Source organism: Corvus kubaryi, unplaced genomic scaffold, assembly GCF_017639235.1.
Source record: "Corvus kubaryi isolate FWS band 111438036 unplaced genomic scaffold, C.kubaryi_AGA036_p1.0 37302, whole genome shotgun sequence".
Lineage (NCBI taxonomy): Eukaryota > Metazoa > Chordata > Aves > Passeriformes > Corvidae > Corvus > Corvus kubaryi.
In genome coordinates this window covers 3,934,447-3,951,989 of record NW_024581095.1, presented here as the reverse complement: position 1 = coordinate 3,951,989, position 17,543 = coordinate 3,934,447, and the positions used below count along the sequence as shown (strand labels likewise).

At 38.5% G+C, this 17,543-nt stretch overlaps 1 protein-coding gene across 3 annotated transcripts in view; it reads right to left on the bottom strand.

Annotated features, from left to right (window-relative positions):
- ST8SIA4 (ST8 alpha-N-acetyl-neuraminide alpha-2,8-sialyltransferase 4) overlaps positions 1 to 17,543 on the bottom strand; it is an 88,307-nt gene that overhangs the window by 40,253 nt on the left and 30,511 nt on the right. The window lies entirely within an intron of this gene.

Genomic DNA, 17,543 nt, shown 5'->3' with positions numbered 1-17,543 from the left:
AAAAGGTAGCGGAAAAAAGATTTTGAAAGATGACAAAACATCTCACTGTTACTCAAGAGTGTCTGTGTGAGAAGCTAAGAGGATGTATATTGTCTTGATCACACTTCCTCAAAAAATACTTCACAACAAGACAAGACAGGGTAAAGCAACATACGCTATCAGAAGAATAAAGTAACTTCTGTATGAGAAGAGAATAAATAGAGTAGCTTGAAAAAGAGACAACTAGGTGGGGAGATGGCAAAACGCTCCAAAATTAGGAAGTGTGTAAAGGTGGCAAATAGGAATTTAACTACTACTTTAACATAAGCACTGTAACATAAAGCGCTATGGACTCATCTGTCCTAGGGTGATGTTATGAAGCTGCTTTATGCCTTAACCGTCCACTCAATGCCCAAGGACGCTGTTTCTCTGAGATGGACCCGGGGCTGGAGCCATGGGACCGAGTGCGGGGCAGTTTAACGGGGCCCAGCGGCTCCAGGGGCTCGGCAGGGCTGGGGAGGGAGTGCGCCGGGAGCGCTGTGCTGCTCTTTGGGTTTCCTTTGTGTTCCGGCTAGCTGGGAAACGTTTCTGTTGGTTTTTTCCTGTTCCTTTTTCCCTTTTCTTCCCCTTGCCTCACTGACTCCCTTCCCTCCTCGCCGGTCCGGGGAGCCTGCAGGAGTGGCCCCGGCTGGTCCGAGCCCACGTGTCTGTTCCCTCTCCGGGAATGTGTTGTATTTTGAGGGGTTTTAAGAATCCTGTTCTACCCTGTTTTGTTTGTGTGTTAATAAATAGTTTGGTTTCTTTTTCTCACTTTCACTTCTTGAGACTCATTTGTCTCATTGACGGAGGAAAAGAGGAGGCCCTTTTCCCTTCAGAGGGGACACTTATTCCAGAGTGTTTCCTCCTGAAGTTTTGTCTCAAAAACTGAGACATCAGTAAAGTCATTTATTAGCAGGTCTGAAATAAACAGATGGAAGTACTTTTTACACACTGTAACACTGAACTGGGAATTCATGGTGTGCAGGTTTGGGCAAACTTGGAAATATATCCTCTGAGAGAAGGCAGGTTACAACCATCCCTCCCCCCACCAGGTTCGGGAAAAAATGAATTTTCCTTGAAAGAAAGTGAAAGAGATAAAAACTATTTATTTAACAAATACACAGGAAAAGGATAATAATGCTAAATAATAATAAAACCTCTCACTCTGCTGAGAGAAACCTTGGAAAATTTCAGAGTCCTTCCTTAGATCTCCCTCTCCTTGGAGCTCGGATGGGGTGGTGGGCCCACCGCCAGGGCCAAGGCTTCAGCAGAAAATCCTCCCAATGTATTCTGATGTTGAAGCCGTCCAGCAGAGACGAAGGGAAAAATCAGACCCCCAGAAAAACAAAGTTCAACTCTCCGGAAGAAAAGGAGCTGAAAAACTGGCTGGAAAGCTGGCTGGAAAGAAAGCAAGCCAGGTGCTTCCCTCCGCTCTCTCTCTCCTGCTGCAGCTGAATGCAGAGAGCTGTCTCTATGTGTCCTTGAAAACATGAAAACAAACTGCAAAGCGGCTTTGAAGAAGTTTTGCTCAGTTTTGTCTCTCTCCCCTCTCAGGCTCAGTTAAAGGCATAGAAAGGCATAAAACTAATTTCAGGGCATAGAGAAGCGATATGGGATACAACATCATAAAGTAACCCCAAGACACATGGCAATAGAATGTTTTGGATGCTGTTGGCCAACTAAAAAACCCACAACTTGTTCACACACCCAGTGGTGCTGATGAAGCTCTTTCTCAAAGGTTTGCTAAGCTGCTGGCCATGGGAGCATATATCACAGGGTAATCTTTCCTCTGTTTCTAATTTTTCTTCTAAGTTTCTGTGTTGGCACCTGGCACTGGTAAGTCTACAAGCTAGAAAGGGATCTCTTAAATAGCCACTTTTATGTTCTTGGACCCAACATCTGTTTTCTAAAGAAGGTGTTAGGGCACCTAACCTACCTTCCTCAAACTTAAAGGACAAATCCTTTTCTTGTGCTTTCTTGTCTTCAGTGGGATTAATCACACCAATGATATGAAAAACCCTACAACTGACCCTCTCAATTTATGTGAGTGTTTCAATTAAAAATGGACTATTTGGCTTTTTCTTACTGAGATATGCTTTGCGCAGAATGCTGCACAAGGAATCTAAAGTGTAAAATAATTAAATTGTGAACAACAACACAGAAAATGTGACAGCCAGCACAAAAACACTGCTGAGTGTTTGCACAAGATCTACTTGACAGTTTTCAGTGTACAATATTTTCAAAGAGCATACATTAAAAACCTGTTTCATTAAAACAAATGAAGAACTGAAACTCCATCAGAGCTCTACCCAAAAAGTCAGGATTCTGCCCTGATCTGATCTGCCTCTTTAGTAGTTAGAAATATTCTCTGTGATATACTGCACTACTGGACAACAAGGGTTGTAAGTAAGGGCTACTTACTTACGTCTCTAGTGAAACTTGCTAAGAATATCCATCGATATATTTTTAAAATTATTTAAGCCCTTAGGAATCTATTTACATGAAAAAGAGACCTGAACCTTTGCCAGTAAATATGGTTAGTCTTCTGGTGCACAGAGACTGAAACATCTATCCTTGCTTCAGAATCATGAAAGTCATCAACTGACACTCTAGCACAGTACACGCCTCTGCTAAAAAGTGTTGCTCGCTCAACACATGCACAAAACCATTTTCAAGAATGAAACATAGCCTAATTTTAGAAGAAATAATCTATAAATAATTTGAGATCACAGATACATTAGACGTGCACACAGACACATAGCAAAGGTGCAGCAAAACAGACCTAGAGTACATTTTACAGGCTTAGAAAGTCAAGAGAGACACTTTTTCCCGTGTCTCAACACCCTCATGATAAAATATTTCTGCCTTCTATCTGATGCAAACGTACCTTCTTTCAGTTCAAAACCACTGTCCTTTGTCCTATCACTACAGACCTTGGTAAAAAGTCTCTCCCTCTCCAGCTTTCTTGTAGGCTCCCATCAAGTACTGGAAGGCCACAATAAGGTCTCCCTAGTGTGTTCTCTTCTCCAGGCTCAGCAAGCCCAGCTCTCTCTACCCTTCTTCAGAGGAGGGATGCTCCAGCCCTCTGATTGTTTCTGTGTCCCTGCTCTATATCCACTCCAGCAGGTCCCTTTCTTTTTTCCTGCTGAAGACTCCAGAGCCAGATGCAAGACTCTAGGTGGGGTCTAAGCAGAGCAAAATTGGGCAGAATGAAGTCCCTCAAATTGCTGGCCATGCTCCTTTTGATGCGGCCTAGGATGCAATTTGCTTTCTGGGCTGTGAGTATATATTTCCAGCCCATATACATATAAAGACATGTTAATGCTTCCTTCAGGTCAAGAAATTCTAATCTGCTCAAAAAACCTTTTAAAATTTTTTTTTTTTAATCAATTTGCAGCCATAAACTAGAATCCACTAGTGATAAATAGGATTGTGACAATTTTTCTTTTACTCCCCATACAGACATTATAAATTAATGAATTACCTTCATAATTATAAAATGGAAGTCAGTGTGTCAGTGTGTAAGTTTAAATCAACCTTTTGATTAATACAGATTGAACCTGCATCAAGTAAACTATTTTTTGTTATACATTTGTTAAAAACTGCTAGCACTACTGGCTTTTTTTTTCCCCCTTACAATTCCAACAGTTAAGATGACTCCTTATTATTTTGTATTTTATCTTGTTCCCTGAAACCATTTAAAGATATGTAAATATTAAGGACTAAGATAAAACCTTAAAAATGTTGGAGAACACTTGAACAGTGTGACTGTTAGATGTACAAATGGTGATCAACAAGCATACATATGACTCTGAGTATTTGAAATGTCAAATAGGAGATGTTTTTAGATGGTACATACACAGGCAAATCTAAGCTAAATACAGTGTCTGTAGCAACATACAGTAGCAATGATAAAACAAAAAAGAGAAAGCATCTGATTAATTAGGAAGAAATAGAAACATCAAGTTGAATACCAAATCTGAACAACTATTTGCCTTAATTTTATAGTTCTCCTTTCTTCTGTGATTCATTCTTTCTGCATGAAACCTCAAAAGATAAACTGCTTACCTATATCTATAGTTATAAAGCACAGCTACAAAAGAAAAAACCCTGGAAAAGTCGTGTGGGATTGCCATTCTGGAAAGAACACTGGGCCCAATTCTAAGAAAACATGTATGAAATAGGTAAAAAAAGGCAACTATATTTCAAATAAATAGGGCTACAAATGGTTTCAGAGGGAGTCAGTGGCCTTTTCTCCTCTTGTATAGGGGGTAAGTATTACTTATTCTCTTCTCTAAAAAGGATACTGGTATTAGTTTGGATTAAACAGAAGCAATGAAGCAATGGGATGATTCGTAATCAGACAGAAGATAGCACAACAATATTTTATTGGTTTTGAAAACTAAATTTTCTACTCAGTAAAATAAGACTACCTACCACTCTTCTACACACAGAAATGTATGTAAAGGTAGGGGAAATAAGCATGGAAGAAGAAAAAAGTGTCAGGCAAAAAACCCCAAATGTGTAGTGTACAGAAAAACCCCAGCATTTCCTATCAGCAACATGAGAAGGCAGTCACAGGAAAGAGATATTGTCAGGTTTAGGACATTTATAGCCTAAGCTTGTATTTTGACTCATGTTCATGCTGGGTCTGTTTTAGAAGCAGACTCCTCCATTGAAGGAAAGGCTTGGCTGTGAGTGATAACAACCGCTACAAAGAATTCCTTTGTTCTTCACTCTTCTAGGGCTCCTTTTCCACTTAGGGGTGGCATAAGAGACAGTGCTACTGGTCCCTACTACTGGAACATTTTATGGACCTAGGGGTTGATCCAGACCGGCTGTGACGGCTGGTTGGCTTCCTTGGCAGGGATTTTGTCTGTGGCATCAGGAAGGTTGATATCAGCAGCCATCTTCAAGTTGAACAACAGCAACACCAGCCGACTCTGCGACCTCTTCTATTGCTGGAGCTAAACTGAGAAATCTGAACCCAAGAGCATACCCCACCTGGCCCACAGGGGCAACTTTAACAGGCAGAGATCAGGCAGGATGATAAATGAACAGCCTACTTTCTATCAGCCATATTCCCTCCCCGAAAGAGCCCTTACTATACTTCTTAGAGTAGCTATTCAAGACTCATAAAGACTATTGAAGCAGTCCCTTGACAGGAAACCTTGATAATGTGTTGCAGTGGGGAAACTGCAACATGCATATACCAAACCAGGAGTCCCGTGGAAAGGAAATATATACGGACAGACAGATTCTTGATAGCTGTTTCAGAGAGATGTTTATTTCTCCAGCCGCATGGCCGGGGCTCTGCCGAGGAACTGTTCCAGTCACGGGACCGAGGGTCCTTCTGCCCGCGCAGGGAACACAAACCAACCCATGGGAACGAGGCTGAGCAGGGGCAGGGAAACCCCGTGTCTGTGCCCTCAGGGCCCCTCTCCCAGGGCTACACGGCGCGGGAGGGACCCCAACAATAATGCCTTAGGTAAGCAAAGGTACTGCAGCCAAGAAATGAATTTGACTCATGTTCCGCACAGTAACTTGGTTACACAAAACCAATGCCATTGGGTATGCATAACCAAATGTTCATGTTAATCTTGAACTTCCGTCCTTTGTCAAACTGTGTCCTGGGGTTCTGACTTTTTCTAGGAATTGGTGAGGGCATAACAAAATGGCATAATATTTCATGAAAAATTACCACAAAAAAAGAGTCTATTTCCCACGCCAAAGATAGGCAAATGGAGTGAAAGGAATTTGGTTTGTAAAAAGAGTGTAATGACTGGATAAAACTCTTTAACTATATTAGTGAAAACTTGTCTGGGAAAGCCATGTCAAATTAAAAACACGGAAAAATCTTCTGTTAGAACAAAGATATAACAAATTCAGTTAAAGGATAGTAGACTAAAAAAGAATTATGCAATCTTACTGCAAAGTTGTAACAATAATGTGTATCAGACTGACTAGGGACATTGCTAAGTGCTTTGAAACACACAGGTAATTTTAGATTAAATTAATAAAATACGGATTTCAAAATTAATTTCAAAATATTAATTCTTAATATTGTATGAAATAAAATTCATAATATAAAATATTAATTCTTCTTATTTTATGAAGGCATTACTACAACTTATAATTGATTAGCATTTTTCCTATGAAAATTTCAACAGAATATTACTGGAGGAGTGTAATTAAAATTAGTAACTTGTCCTAATTCTAGCTTTCACCATTAGATCTAGTCTTTCCTACTGAATGAATATCTGTTCTTATGCTAATGGCCAGTAAATGTATTTCTGTAACAGAAAAAAAATCCTATCTAACTAATTTTCTCCCTTTTCAAAACAATGCAAATACAGTCATGCTCAGAAGAAAAATCTAATACATGAACAGAAGCTCCAGACCAGCTGTTTCACCTGACATGACTGCCATAAAGAGGAGGTTGATGCCAGAGATCCAGGTCTGTATTCTTGAGAGACCATTTTCTTACATCTTACCAAAAACTTACATCACCTGTTAAGTCTACCTTCAAAAAGAAAAACCTTGGTGGGAAAAGTGTTGAATTTCCATTCTGGAAAGCATATTGGGTCCAATCTCAGCAAAACAGTTATAAATGTAGGCAAAAGAAAACAATTCCATTTAAGTAGAGCTACAAATGGAAGTAGGTTTTAGAGTTAATTGCTTTTAGAGGGGGTCAACTTGGGGTTTTTTGGTCCCTGCTATGGAATTATTATTGTTATTATTATTATTATTATTATTATTATTTGTCCCTGAAACAGGGCAAAATTCATAAATATGATCCCAGGATGAAGACTGCCCTCATCTGAAAGCATTTCATTAATGGCACTGATACTGAAATTAATATTGGAAAGTGCAGCCTGTAAATTTGAGAATATGTTCAGGATGCTCTTTGCTCATTGGACTATAAACAGTTTTAAGCTGCTTTCAGCTTGTGCCCAATTGCCCTTTAGAGCAGAAGGCAATAATGCCCAGCATCAGGTCTGGATACAGTAAACCAACATGTTCAGTGCTATGCTACTTGTTAGACTAACTTCAGTTTTATAGAAGAAAATCTGGTCACTTTTGAGATTTTATAAATACTATCTGAAGTCTCCTATTTAGAGATTATTACAGAAAATATGCATTACAGGTCCTTAAATTTGATCAGTGCAATGAACCAGAGCAGATTAATCAGATACAAAAGCTAATGATTTTACTGTCTGTCTAGGAGTGATTTACAGTGGTAGCCTATTCCATGATCTTCTGCTTTACGCCAAAAATGGTTGCTATAATGGTTGCATTAAGGCCCGGGACTGGGGGGGGGGGGGGGAGGGAGTGCAGAACTTTGGGGTTTTTGGTGGGCATTTTTGAAGACTCACTGCCCAGGCATTCCATGGCGCTGGGAGGTTTGGTTTTGCTTGGCTAGCTTGGTTTTATTGGCCCAGGCAAAGAGCTGTTCCCTTTCCTAGCTTGGAGAAACTGCAGTAGAAATCTTTCAGCTGCCTCAAGGTGAACTCAACAGCTGCAGGTCTGAGACTGGAGGAGTGGGACTGGTGGGAGCAGGGCTGCCCCGTTCCAGCCCCAACCCTCAGGGATCCAAGGCAGAGAATGCACACCAGGAGGCTCCAGACCAGCTGTTTCACTTGCCATGACTGCCATGAAGTGGAAGTTGACGCCCGAGAACCACCAGGTTTTTGCCTACTGCTGGAACTCCTCCGTGGAAGCTCCACTTCCCTTAAGCTGGCACCATCTCACACCACATGTCAGGAAGGCATATTTCTCCAACATTTCCCCTATTCTCCAGGCATTTTTGGGTTTTCATTCCTCTGTGTGTGTGTGGCAGGATGTGAGTTCTGACAGTTTGGTGTTGTTTTTCTTCCTTGTCTTGTGGATGTTTTGTTGTTAATAAATGGTTGGGGTTTTTTTCCCCACTTCCTTCTACTAGTATTCATTTTCTACTGGTGCAGGGGGGTTGTTGAAACCCTTTAGAGGAGACTACTCATTACAGAGTGTCCTCTCTTAAATTTGTCTCAAAACTGAGACATCATCATAAATCCCATGGTTCTCAGTGAATTAAGCAACCAGAAGAGACAGGCTTCTTACAAATAAAAGTATACTACATCAGTAAATGAAGGAGGCAGAAGTTACTCCTTAGGATCAAGATTACACAAAACCTTTGACTAGTCAAAAGCATTCACTGATGCATGTGCAAGCATGTGTTGAAGAATGTGTTTGAACAGAAACAATTTGCTGCATCACAACTTAACGTGGAATTCAGTGACAGATTGCCTTACAAAATCCATTAAATATGAAAAACTCACTTAAACAATACACAGGAGTCCGCATGCTGTCATGTCAAAGGACCAGTGTCTTTAAAGAATGAATGCTGCTGAGTGTTCACATTATTAATTTCTAGCTCCACTGAAAACAATGCCAACCAAAATGCCCATTAAATAGCAATGAAATGTGACTGGAGTTCTGCCAAACCCATCTACTGGTCTCACTTACATGCAATATACCCAGGAAAAAACTGTTTTCAGTCACTACTTCTACAATCCATCAGAAACAAATACATGACACCTATGTGGGAGGCTGCAGATCCCACTACTGATTTTACAAGCAGTAATTTCCCAAGAGAAATTCCTGTGATTTTCAAGTAAGAAGATTAATGGATGTTTTTACTCCACAAAGATTTTCTGTCTTGAGCTTGCTTTCTGATGTGACAGTCTTCTGCATCATCTTCTCTTTTTACTATATATGAGGAGCATAGAGAAAAATGACAAAAGACTTTGCCATTATTGGTTAGTATTAAAAAAAATTAGAAATATGTCCTCTGCATTGTACAATTTACTTTATTTTCTTTTTGTGAGTTTCATGCACTTTAAATCTGTACTGCATCAATAGAGGCATACAGCAGGTAGGTAGCTACTCTTTTTTACTTTATTACTGCTGTTATATATAAATGAAAGAAAAAAAGGAATCCTGAACCACATCACATACCCACTTCACTAGACTGAAAGATTAAAACAAAGTAAAATTTTAAAAAAGGAAAAAAAAGGTTCTGTAAACACACTTATTATTTTAAAAGGGAATAGTTCTCACTTTATGGATTAAAGCCTTTCAGAAAATCTGAGCTTATTGCTACTTACAGTGCTATCTTCGTATATTGTCAGTGGCTTTACTAAGTTACCATCAACTATGTAATTAGCGGTCATTTGAAGCGAGATCTTCAGTCTGAATTCAAGCTACTCAACTTCAAGTCATCAGTGCTATAGAAACAAAGTGTGTTTACACATTGGCACATTTCCCAGATATTCTGTGCCCAGAACTTGCTTTGCATATTACAAACAAGTTTATAGAATTTGAAAACAAAACCAGAAAGACAGATTTCCTCTTCTCTTTCACCACTCCTTCAGAGAATGATCATCATACCAAAATAGCAATGATGGCTTAGCAATCTCATGAGTTAACACAAGGAGATCTGAGGCATAGTTTTGTGCTCTTCACCAGACTTTATGTATTATCCTTGCTGGTGAGAAGCCTACTGTTCTCTTAACAGATTCATTTGGAAACGATGTTTGCTACTGACAACATCAGAGAGGTGACATTAACAAATGCATGAACCAAATTGTCCTCTACCCATATCCTCTCAAACCTGTTCTCTCTCTGCTGAACTAATCCAGTTCATTTTCTAATAAATTCCAGAGCCAGCCAGCATCATCTGTCTGGATCTGTTCCCACTGTGAAACACCCCCGGGGGAAACCCATAAACTACAGCAAACCCACTCCTCTGTGGAAACCCATGACAAATCCCTTGCAGGCAGCAGAAATCCCAATTGCCACCAGTGATGTAGGGGTCAAGCCTGCATTTTGTTTCCAGTGCCAGCATGCAGCAATCCCCTGCAGCAGGCTGAGCTGCCCCATCTGCTTGGCACTCATTTCTCCATAGCACAACTCACAGCTGTACTCCCAGGGTTTCACACACTCAACACAGCTTCCAGTGGATGCCTTTCAGAGAGAAGAACACACTGCAGCATGGAGAGAGGGCTTCTCTCCTTTACCATGTCTTTATCAGACCTCAGGATTTCTCTTTAGTGATTTTTAAATGACTGCTAGCTCTGCAAAGGAAGGTAAAAAGTAACACTGAGATTATTTTCTGAAAGCTTCTTGTCATTGAGAGCTATGTTCTGTAAACCACCTTTGTCCTATTGTATTTGTATGCTCTGTCTGTCATAGACTAAAAGGTGAAAAAGGCAAGCCCTCACCTGTAAAGTTAATGCCACACATGACTCTTTCTACTGCCTTGTTAGCCTATCTGTATGTTACATTCCATCTGAGGCTAAATAATTTGATACAAGCATAAACTGTGCCACCTGTTGGTTTCAGTATGACTGTGAAACATCCACTACTTCCCCTCTGCCAATTCTGCTAGTAAGTGTGCCCACACTTATACTGAAATGGAAAAAAAAAAAAAGGAAACAAAAACCTCCACCTTGTGAGCCTCCAAAATATTCTGAAACCAGGGGCTGCACTTGTTTTCAGTAAGGCCCTATCTCAGATTCTTTTACGGGCCCTCTTTTCTTGCAAAAGAAAATGATTACTCATTTTCTTTGGAAAGTCCCCAGTATCCCAGAGGTAGACAATGAAGTACAACTAAATGTAAAATGAAAAAGCAAGTTCTAGAAATAATTTTTGCTAAGTCCATTTTCTTTGACTACTTCACTAAATGCATGATACAAAAATACAAATTATGGCACTTGCTTCCACTAAATACAGACTAGAAAACACCAATAAGCTGTTTCCACAGTGCTCATGAGGTATAGAAACTATAATATTTCTATACAGAAATATTAAAGAAAAGTTAGAAATGAAAGTCATTAATTTTTACACATTACAGAAGTAACTGTTATTTTCTTATTTTTTCCTATGGCTTATTAATTCACTTGTGGAAGACAGAAGGACAGATCTCAGAAAAGGACTTCAATACAGCAGTGTTACAGTATTAAATTAGTAATGTAAATCCAAACAGCACTAACCTCCCACTCATGTATAAATACGTCCTTATGGCTACAAATGAGGATAAGGACAGCAGAACACCTGGTAACAGGATTCACAGGAACAATCTCTGCTGAAAGAGACACACAAGACAGAATGCAGAGGGACAGAGACTTCAGTCTAGAATGGGAAGGAAATGAGTACTGGTGAGAGACTTCAAATCTTACTCCATCCGAAACACAGGCACTTCTAGCATCTGCCTCAACTATGGTGTGCCTTCCAACACCAAAGAAGCAGAATCCAGATTTAACACCTGATGAATCAGTTATTTTGTTTGAAAACATGTCCTGTTCTTAAAACATCACACAGGGCATGCCAGCACTGACCTAACCCTCCCAAGGGTCTGTAATAGAGCAATGCTCACCCTTTTTCTCACTTTCTAATTCTTTGATGCAAACTGAAACAGGCTAACAGGCTTCTCTTAGCCTCTGAAAAGCCTATAGATGGCTGATGTACCCAATAAACAAATTCCTTTTCCCACATGGTGGCCTGACGCTGCCCAGATGCTCTCACTCCCCTCCCCACTCCTCAGTGGGGTGGGGAAGAGAACAGGAAGAGCAAAGCCAAGTAAACTCAGGGATCAAGATAAAAGACAGCTTACTAGGTGAATGAGCCACCTCCCACTTTCTTCTTCTGCTACCTCAGTTGTATTGCTTGCTGAGCATGATGCTGGATGGCGTGGCATTTCCTTTGGTAAGAGGGAAGTTTTGAGGCTGTGCAAGTGCCATTCAGACACAGTCAAAACACTGGTGTGTTATCAACAACTTTTTACCCACAAATAGAACACACAGCACCTACATTTTGGCACAAGTGTTCGGGAAGAAAGTAGTAGCCATTAGTCTTGGCACTTGGTAACTCCAGAGAAAATATGTCCAGATGTGACTCAGTGCTTCTGATCTGAAACACTTAAATCTCTCCCTCTATACCAACAAGAACTCAAAGACTTCAAACAATTCTTGAAGAAACTTATATGCATTAAAAAGCAAGGCTACAGAAGACACTAAGCCAAATTGCTCCTTCCTATACTGACACCACTGTTTACTATTGTGCCAGTGTATTATTTCACTGAAACACTATTCATGTTAACAACCCAATTACTTGAATTGACCAAAGCAAAAGGCCAAACCATACAGTGCATATAGCTATAGCTTTATATTTATGGCCATAGCTTTTTATATTTCCATATTACGTCAGTAGTTAACTAAGCATTTGAAGAAATCTGTTACCAGCTGGATGCTTAATGCAACCTCTCCTCATCACAGAAGCTTAGTAAGATCAAAACTAAATGCACATGTCTTTAAAAACCCTTGGTAGGCATTACAATCAAAATAAAAACAGCAGAATTTTTATTATTGTCTTATCTTAGAAACATCACTTTAAAAAACAGGAAGGAAACCTAACAATTTTCTCATGCATACGCATTACAGCCAGAATCAACAGATAATTCATCTCATGTGCCAAAAAAATCCCAAGAGAAGCTGTTCTCAGTTCTATTAATACTATATGGTAACATCACTCTCTGTGGATTCCACCCCTCTCTGTAACTTGTTCATCAAAAACAGACTACAAAAACTGTTTCTAGTTTACTTTTCAATTGCACAGCTACAGTTTTTGTTTGTTTTGTATAATATGATCAAATGAGAGTTATAACACATTTTTATGGTTTTCAGAAACACAGGTTTTATGTAAGGAAAATAAATTCTAAAAAGAACCCCAAACCTAGAACTGAAAAATAATCATAATCAGTACCAAAATAGTTTTCAAATAAATATAAATTTGCAGATACACTGTCGGAATAAACTACATGTTACTTCCTGCTTAGCTCCTAGGACTCATTAGCATTAGGTACAGTGCTGTTGCTCACGGTAGATAAACTAAGCAGCCAAACTTGAAAATGGAAAATTTCATTCCTATTTTTTCTTATGACTAATTCTGTTGCTCCCTACTAGTTGAAACCTGAAATTCAATCTGAGAAGAGTAAGTTTTACAAGTGTTATATAAACATTGCTGATAAGGAACAGAACAGTTGCTTCAGTAAGAGAGGAAACCGTTCTCCCAAAACAAAAACTCACAGAAGTTTATTGTCAAAAGGTGAATATGAATAAAAAAAGTAGATAAAAATATCCCTATTACCACGGTAAGTTTTTCTTGGCTTACCTGGCAAAATGGACCATGCAGTGAAAAATATAAAAAGGCAGTTTAGTGCACAGTTCCGCCTTCATGTGCTCTAGCTCAACTGTGCTTGCCTCTAAAGAAAACTCTCTCTCAAAAAGTGAGATATCCCTTGACAGACCTTGCTAAATCTTTCAGAAATGTGATAAAATAGGAGAACTTGTGCAAAGGAAAGTAAAGCTTCTCCTGAGAAACTTTGAACTACATCCTTAAGAGATGTAGGGGTACTGCAGCTCTGGCAAGTAGCTGCCAGACTGAAAAGTCAACCCTGGAGTGTCTCCACTTCAAGAACAGGAACATCACTTCCTGCTCTCTGCATATGACAGGATATTGGGATTAGAAGAACAACTTCACATAATAGATTAGGTTCTTAAAATCAAAACTAACATGCATCCCATTTGTTTTTGTAAGTTAAACAAAGCCAGTTCCAAGGATACCTTATGCTAGGGCACAAGGGTACTACAATATAGAACTCCTGTTTTTAATGTCCACATACATAAAAAACAGGATTGTATTCTACTGAAAAGAAGCTAGTGTGAAATTTTTTCCCAGAATTTTGAATATTTATATACAAGATGCATAAGACACAGTAATTTTATATTTAGAATTCTACTTTTAGCTTAACGGCCATTTTTGTAATATTTTGTTTTCTCAGGTGATTTATTCATCCATTTATTCCAAAACATCCTTTCTTAATAAATACATTTTAGCAGTAAACTGAAAAGGGAAATCTGTTAGCAGGGAGAAAAGAAACAGAAGTGTTGACAATATAGATTACTCACAGTACTTATTTCTCAGCACAGAGCTGCTGGAGAACAACTTGATTTCTGCATGTTTCAGTTTCTGAAAGTATTTTCTCTCTAATTCCCAGAGTAAAGAACTCTGAAGATGTGGTAAAGTTGTGCAAAAGGTCACAACATCCAAAGAACAGCTGTTTGCTTTCACTAGTAAAATAAAAAAGACCCTGCACTGGGAAGTGACCATAAATAGGTACAGCATACTCCTTACAAAGGCAAAACTCAAGAGATTTCAGTGGGAGTTGTGCCATGTTTAATGCAGGACGATACTGCTCTTTCACAGGCAGTATCAAAGAGGAAATAAGCAGAGCACAGGCAAATCCCACAGGATGTCCATGCAACTGTTTCATACCCAAAAGATGGGAAGGAGACTAATGTGAGGCAATTTTAGTGATAGTGCTGCTGAGTGACTAATAGTTCAAAACATCCACTTTCCTACTGGATGGCTTTAGCTGGAAAAGCAGCCAAGAAAACATTCTTACACATCAAGATGAGCGTGAGAACTTTGTTTTGTGTATTTAGGAGAGGAAATATGAGAAAACACTTCTCAGAAAACCAGTATATTTTAAATCTGTATTGCTTGGCAGGGCAAGGGGGTGGTGGTGCTCAACCTCTTCAGCAGACGTCACCAGCAGAAGCACAAAAAAAAAGAGCTGTGCAAGGCTCTGGGGGTTAACTGACCTCCACCCAATGTACCAACTACATGTTTAGTCTCAGGAACCCTCTCTAATCCCTCCACGGATCTGCAAGGTGGGATCCATAGGTGAACATCCTGCTGATCCTACTTTTGAGCTTGGTTGTCTGCCGCCACTTGAAGTAAACAACATGATCTGGACTCTAATCCCAGCATGCTCAGTTCCTATTTGCCTGCTGTTTAATCCATATTCAATTACAGCTCTGCTACTGAGACAAGCCTCTGTACAGACACTTCCCACACCTCAGAGAGTATAACTTCATTTGGAAACTGTTGCTACAAATAATCCTAATGAAATAGTTTGGCATTAAATCTCAGCCTTATTAATAAAAAAAAGTTTCTGAAATTGGTCATTGAAGTAAATTTTAAAAAAGTTTTGTAGTTTGTTCATTATAATTACTTTATAATTAATCTTCTTGGCAGTGATATTAGAGAGCAAGTAAATGTTTTTAATCAGTTAAGATGTTCATTTAAAGATCTAAGTTACAACTTGAACTCTGTCATGTATTAATTGTCTCATTTATTTTGTCAATATGTGCAGAGTGACATTAAAAGCTCCATAAATTAGCTTTTAGGCTTTTAGAGACACTTTATAAAAATCATGCAATGGCTCCCAAATCACTTTCAAAATCTAATATTCAAAACTTATTGATCAAGAAGTGAAAAAGCAAAATAGAGAAAAATTATCACAGGAAATCACAATTGATCTAAATCTACTGAGGAAAAAAATCTGAATCCAGTGGCCATTTATGATACTACTGATTTAAAAAGTAGTTATCATGTTGGACTTTGTATGTATATAATCCGGTTTTAAAACCTAAAATCCTTCTGAGATTTTAGAGGAGCAGCCGTCACTCACAGAAGTTTTATAAGGCATGAAAGCAGCAAAACAGTAGTTTCTTTTTCCAATACCACATTATCTTTTCTTTTTTAATCCAAAAAGTACACAAATGGACAGAAAGAAAAGTTTTTAAAATTATCTCAGAATGCAATAATCTGATCAATAGCAACTCTGGAACACTACATACTGCTCATAAAGTTTCTTTCATTAAAAGAGAAGGAAGAGCAGGAGTGAGAATTTCATTACAGTGCTGTGATTGTAGCGAAACTGACCTGTTTTTAGATAAAACTCTAATATAATTTTATTCTTCATTAGGAATGAAGAATTTGGCCTCACTAGATCAGGAGTCTAAGAAACTTTATATTCTGCCATTAGAAAGTGCCTACACCATATGCTTTAAAGACTAATGAAGGAAAAATTTTGACAGTTTGATACATATAAAAAGGAATACAGACAACACTTTCCAAACCTTGAGCCTGCACCCTTCAGCATAAGATGCTCTCTATTTGTATTTAACATGTCAGGCTGGAATGATGAACCTTATTGATGATTAGATATGAAATTATTTGGCCCTAAATATACCATAGTTCCACATTTTATTAAAATTTTAGGTTCATTACATCAAAGAACTCTTGATATCGATTTAAATTTACTATGGAGTTTAAAGCGCAGATTCAACAACTGGACGAATCTATGCAGTCGTATCAGATGACACTGCTAGGTATAATCTAAAATACAGTTGAATCCAAATTTTCAACAATTCAGATGGCAGAGCTTTTGTTGCCTCATTCAGAGAGGCAATGTAGGTACTAGCAATTTTTTTAAGATGGAGCCACCTGAAGGACCTTCAAGTTAGCCAGCTTAAAGACTGCACATTCTGAATTACCATTCACATTTGATAATTTTGCCCAGATTTAGCAGTTGGAAATTAAAACTGTTGTTTGTAAATTGGAAGCAATCTCAGACAGATTTATATACACATATAAACCACCATACCTATGTATTACAGACATTTTGAATATTTGAAAATTCAACACAATCATGGCCCATAAATAGCTAAAGTCTAAACGTGTAACAAAACGGACTGAGTAAAAAAGTAAAGGTTTTCTGAAGGATTTCCTAATTTCAAAGGCAACAGATTATTTTTTTTCCAGTGCCAGGAGTGCACCAGAAAGGGAATGCAGCAGGTAATCTATGAGACATGTCAAAATACCCTGAAGAACAACTGCTTTCTAAGCTTTATTCTCATACTACATTGGGATAACAGTTCAAACATGCTTTCTAAACTTATCTCTGCTGCTGTAACGGTAAGAACAGCTACATAATCAGTAACTGGGGTACAAGTTAATAGCAGTACTTTAAGGCACCTTCCTAAACCCCACAAACAGACAGCAAATTTCAAGAAACTGAAGCTGAATACTACCATTCTGTCATGATTTGATGTACAAACACATTTCATTACCATCATCTTTTGAATGATTTTCAGGCATAGCCCTATATACTTGTAGTATATAGTAGTGACGAAGGCATTGGAGCCTTCATCTGAAAGTTTTGTTTAATTATGGGGTTAAAAAGAAAAATATCTGCTCACAGCACAGATATTTTTTCTAATAAGTGGTTTTGTTAACATTTTCAGTAATTCTGATCAATGTTTTTTAATTGACCAAGCATCTGGCCAAATTCAAAAGGAGAAAGGTTGCTCCAAATCCCAGATGTTTTATGAAGGGGCTCAGTATTTTCAGATCTGCCAGGCTTCATTATTTACAGGATTGCTATCTTACTCCTGATGCTATTAGATTGTATTTTTTATCTTCACAGCTGTTTCCGAAAGAAAACATGTAGCACTTTCATTGTACACTGAATTCAGAGTATTTTTAAGATTAGCGTATCATTAAATGATGATACATTTTCGCACATAAAAGTGCAATTGGAAAAGTTATTTTGCTAATGCATTTCAGCTCTTTGCAGC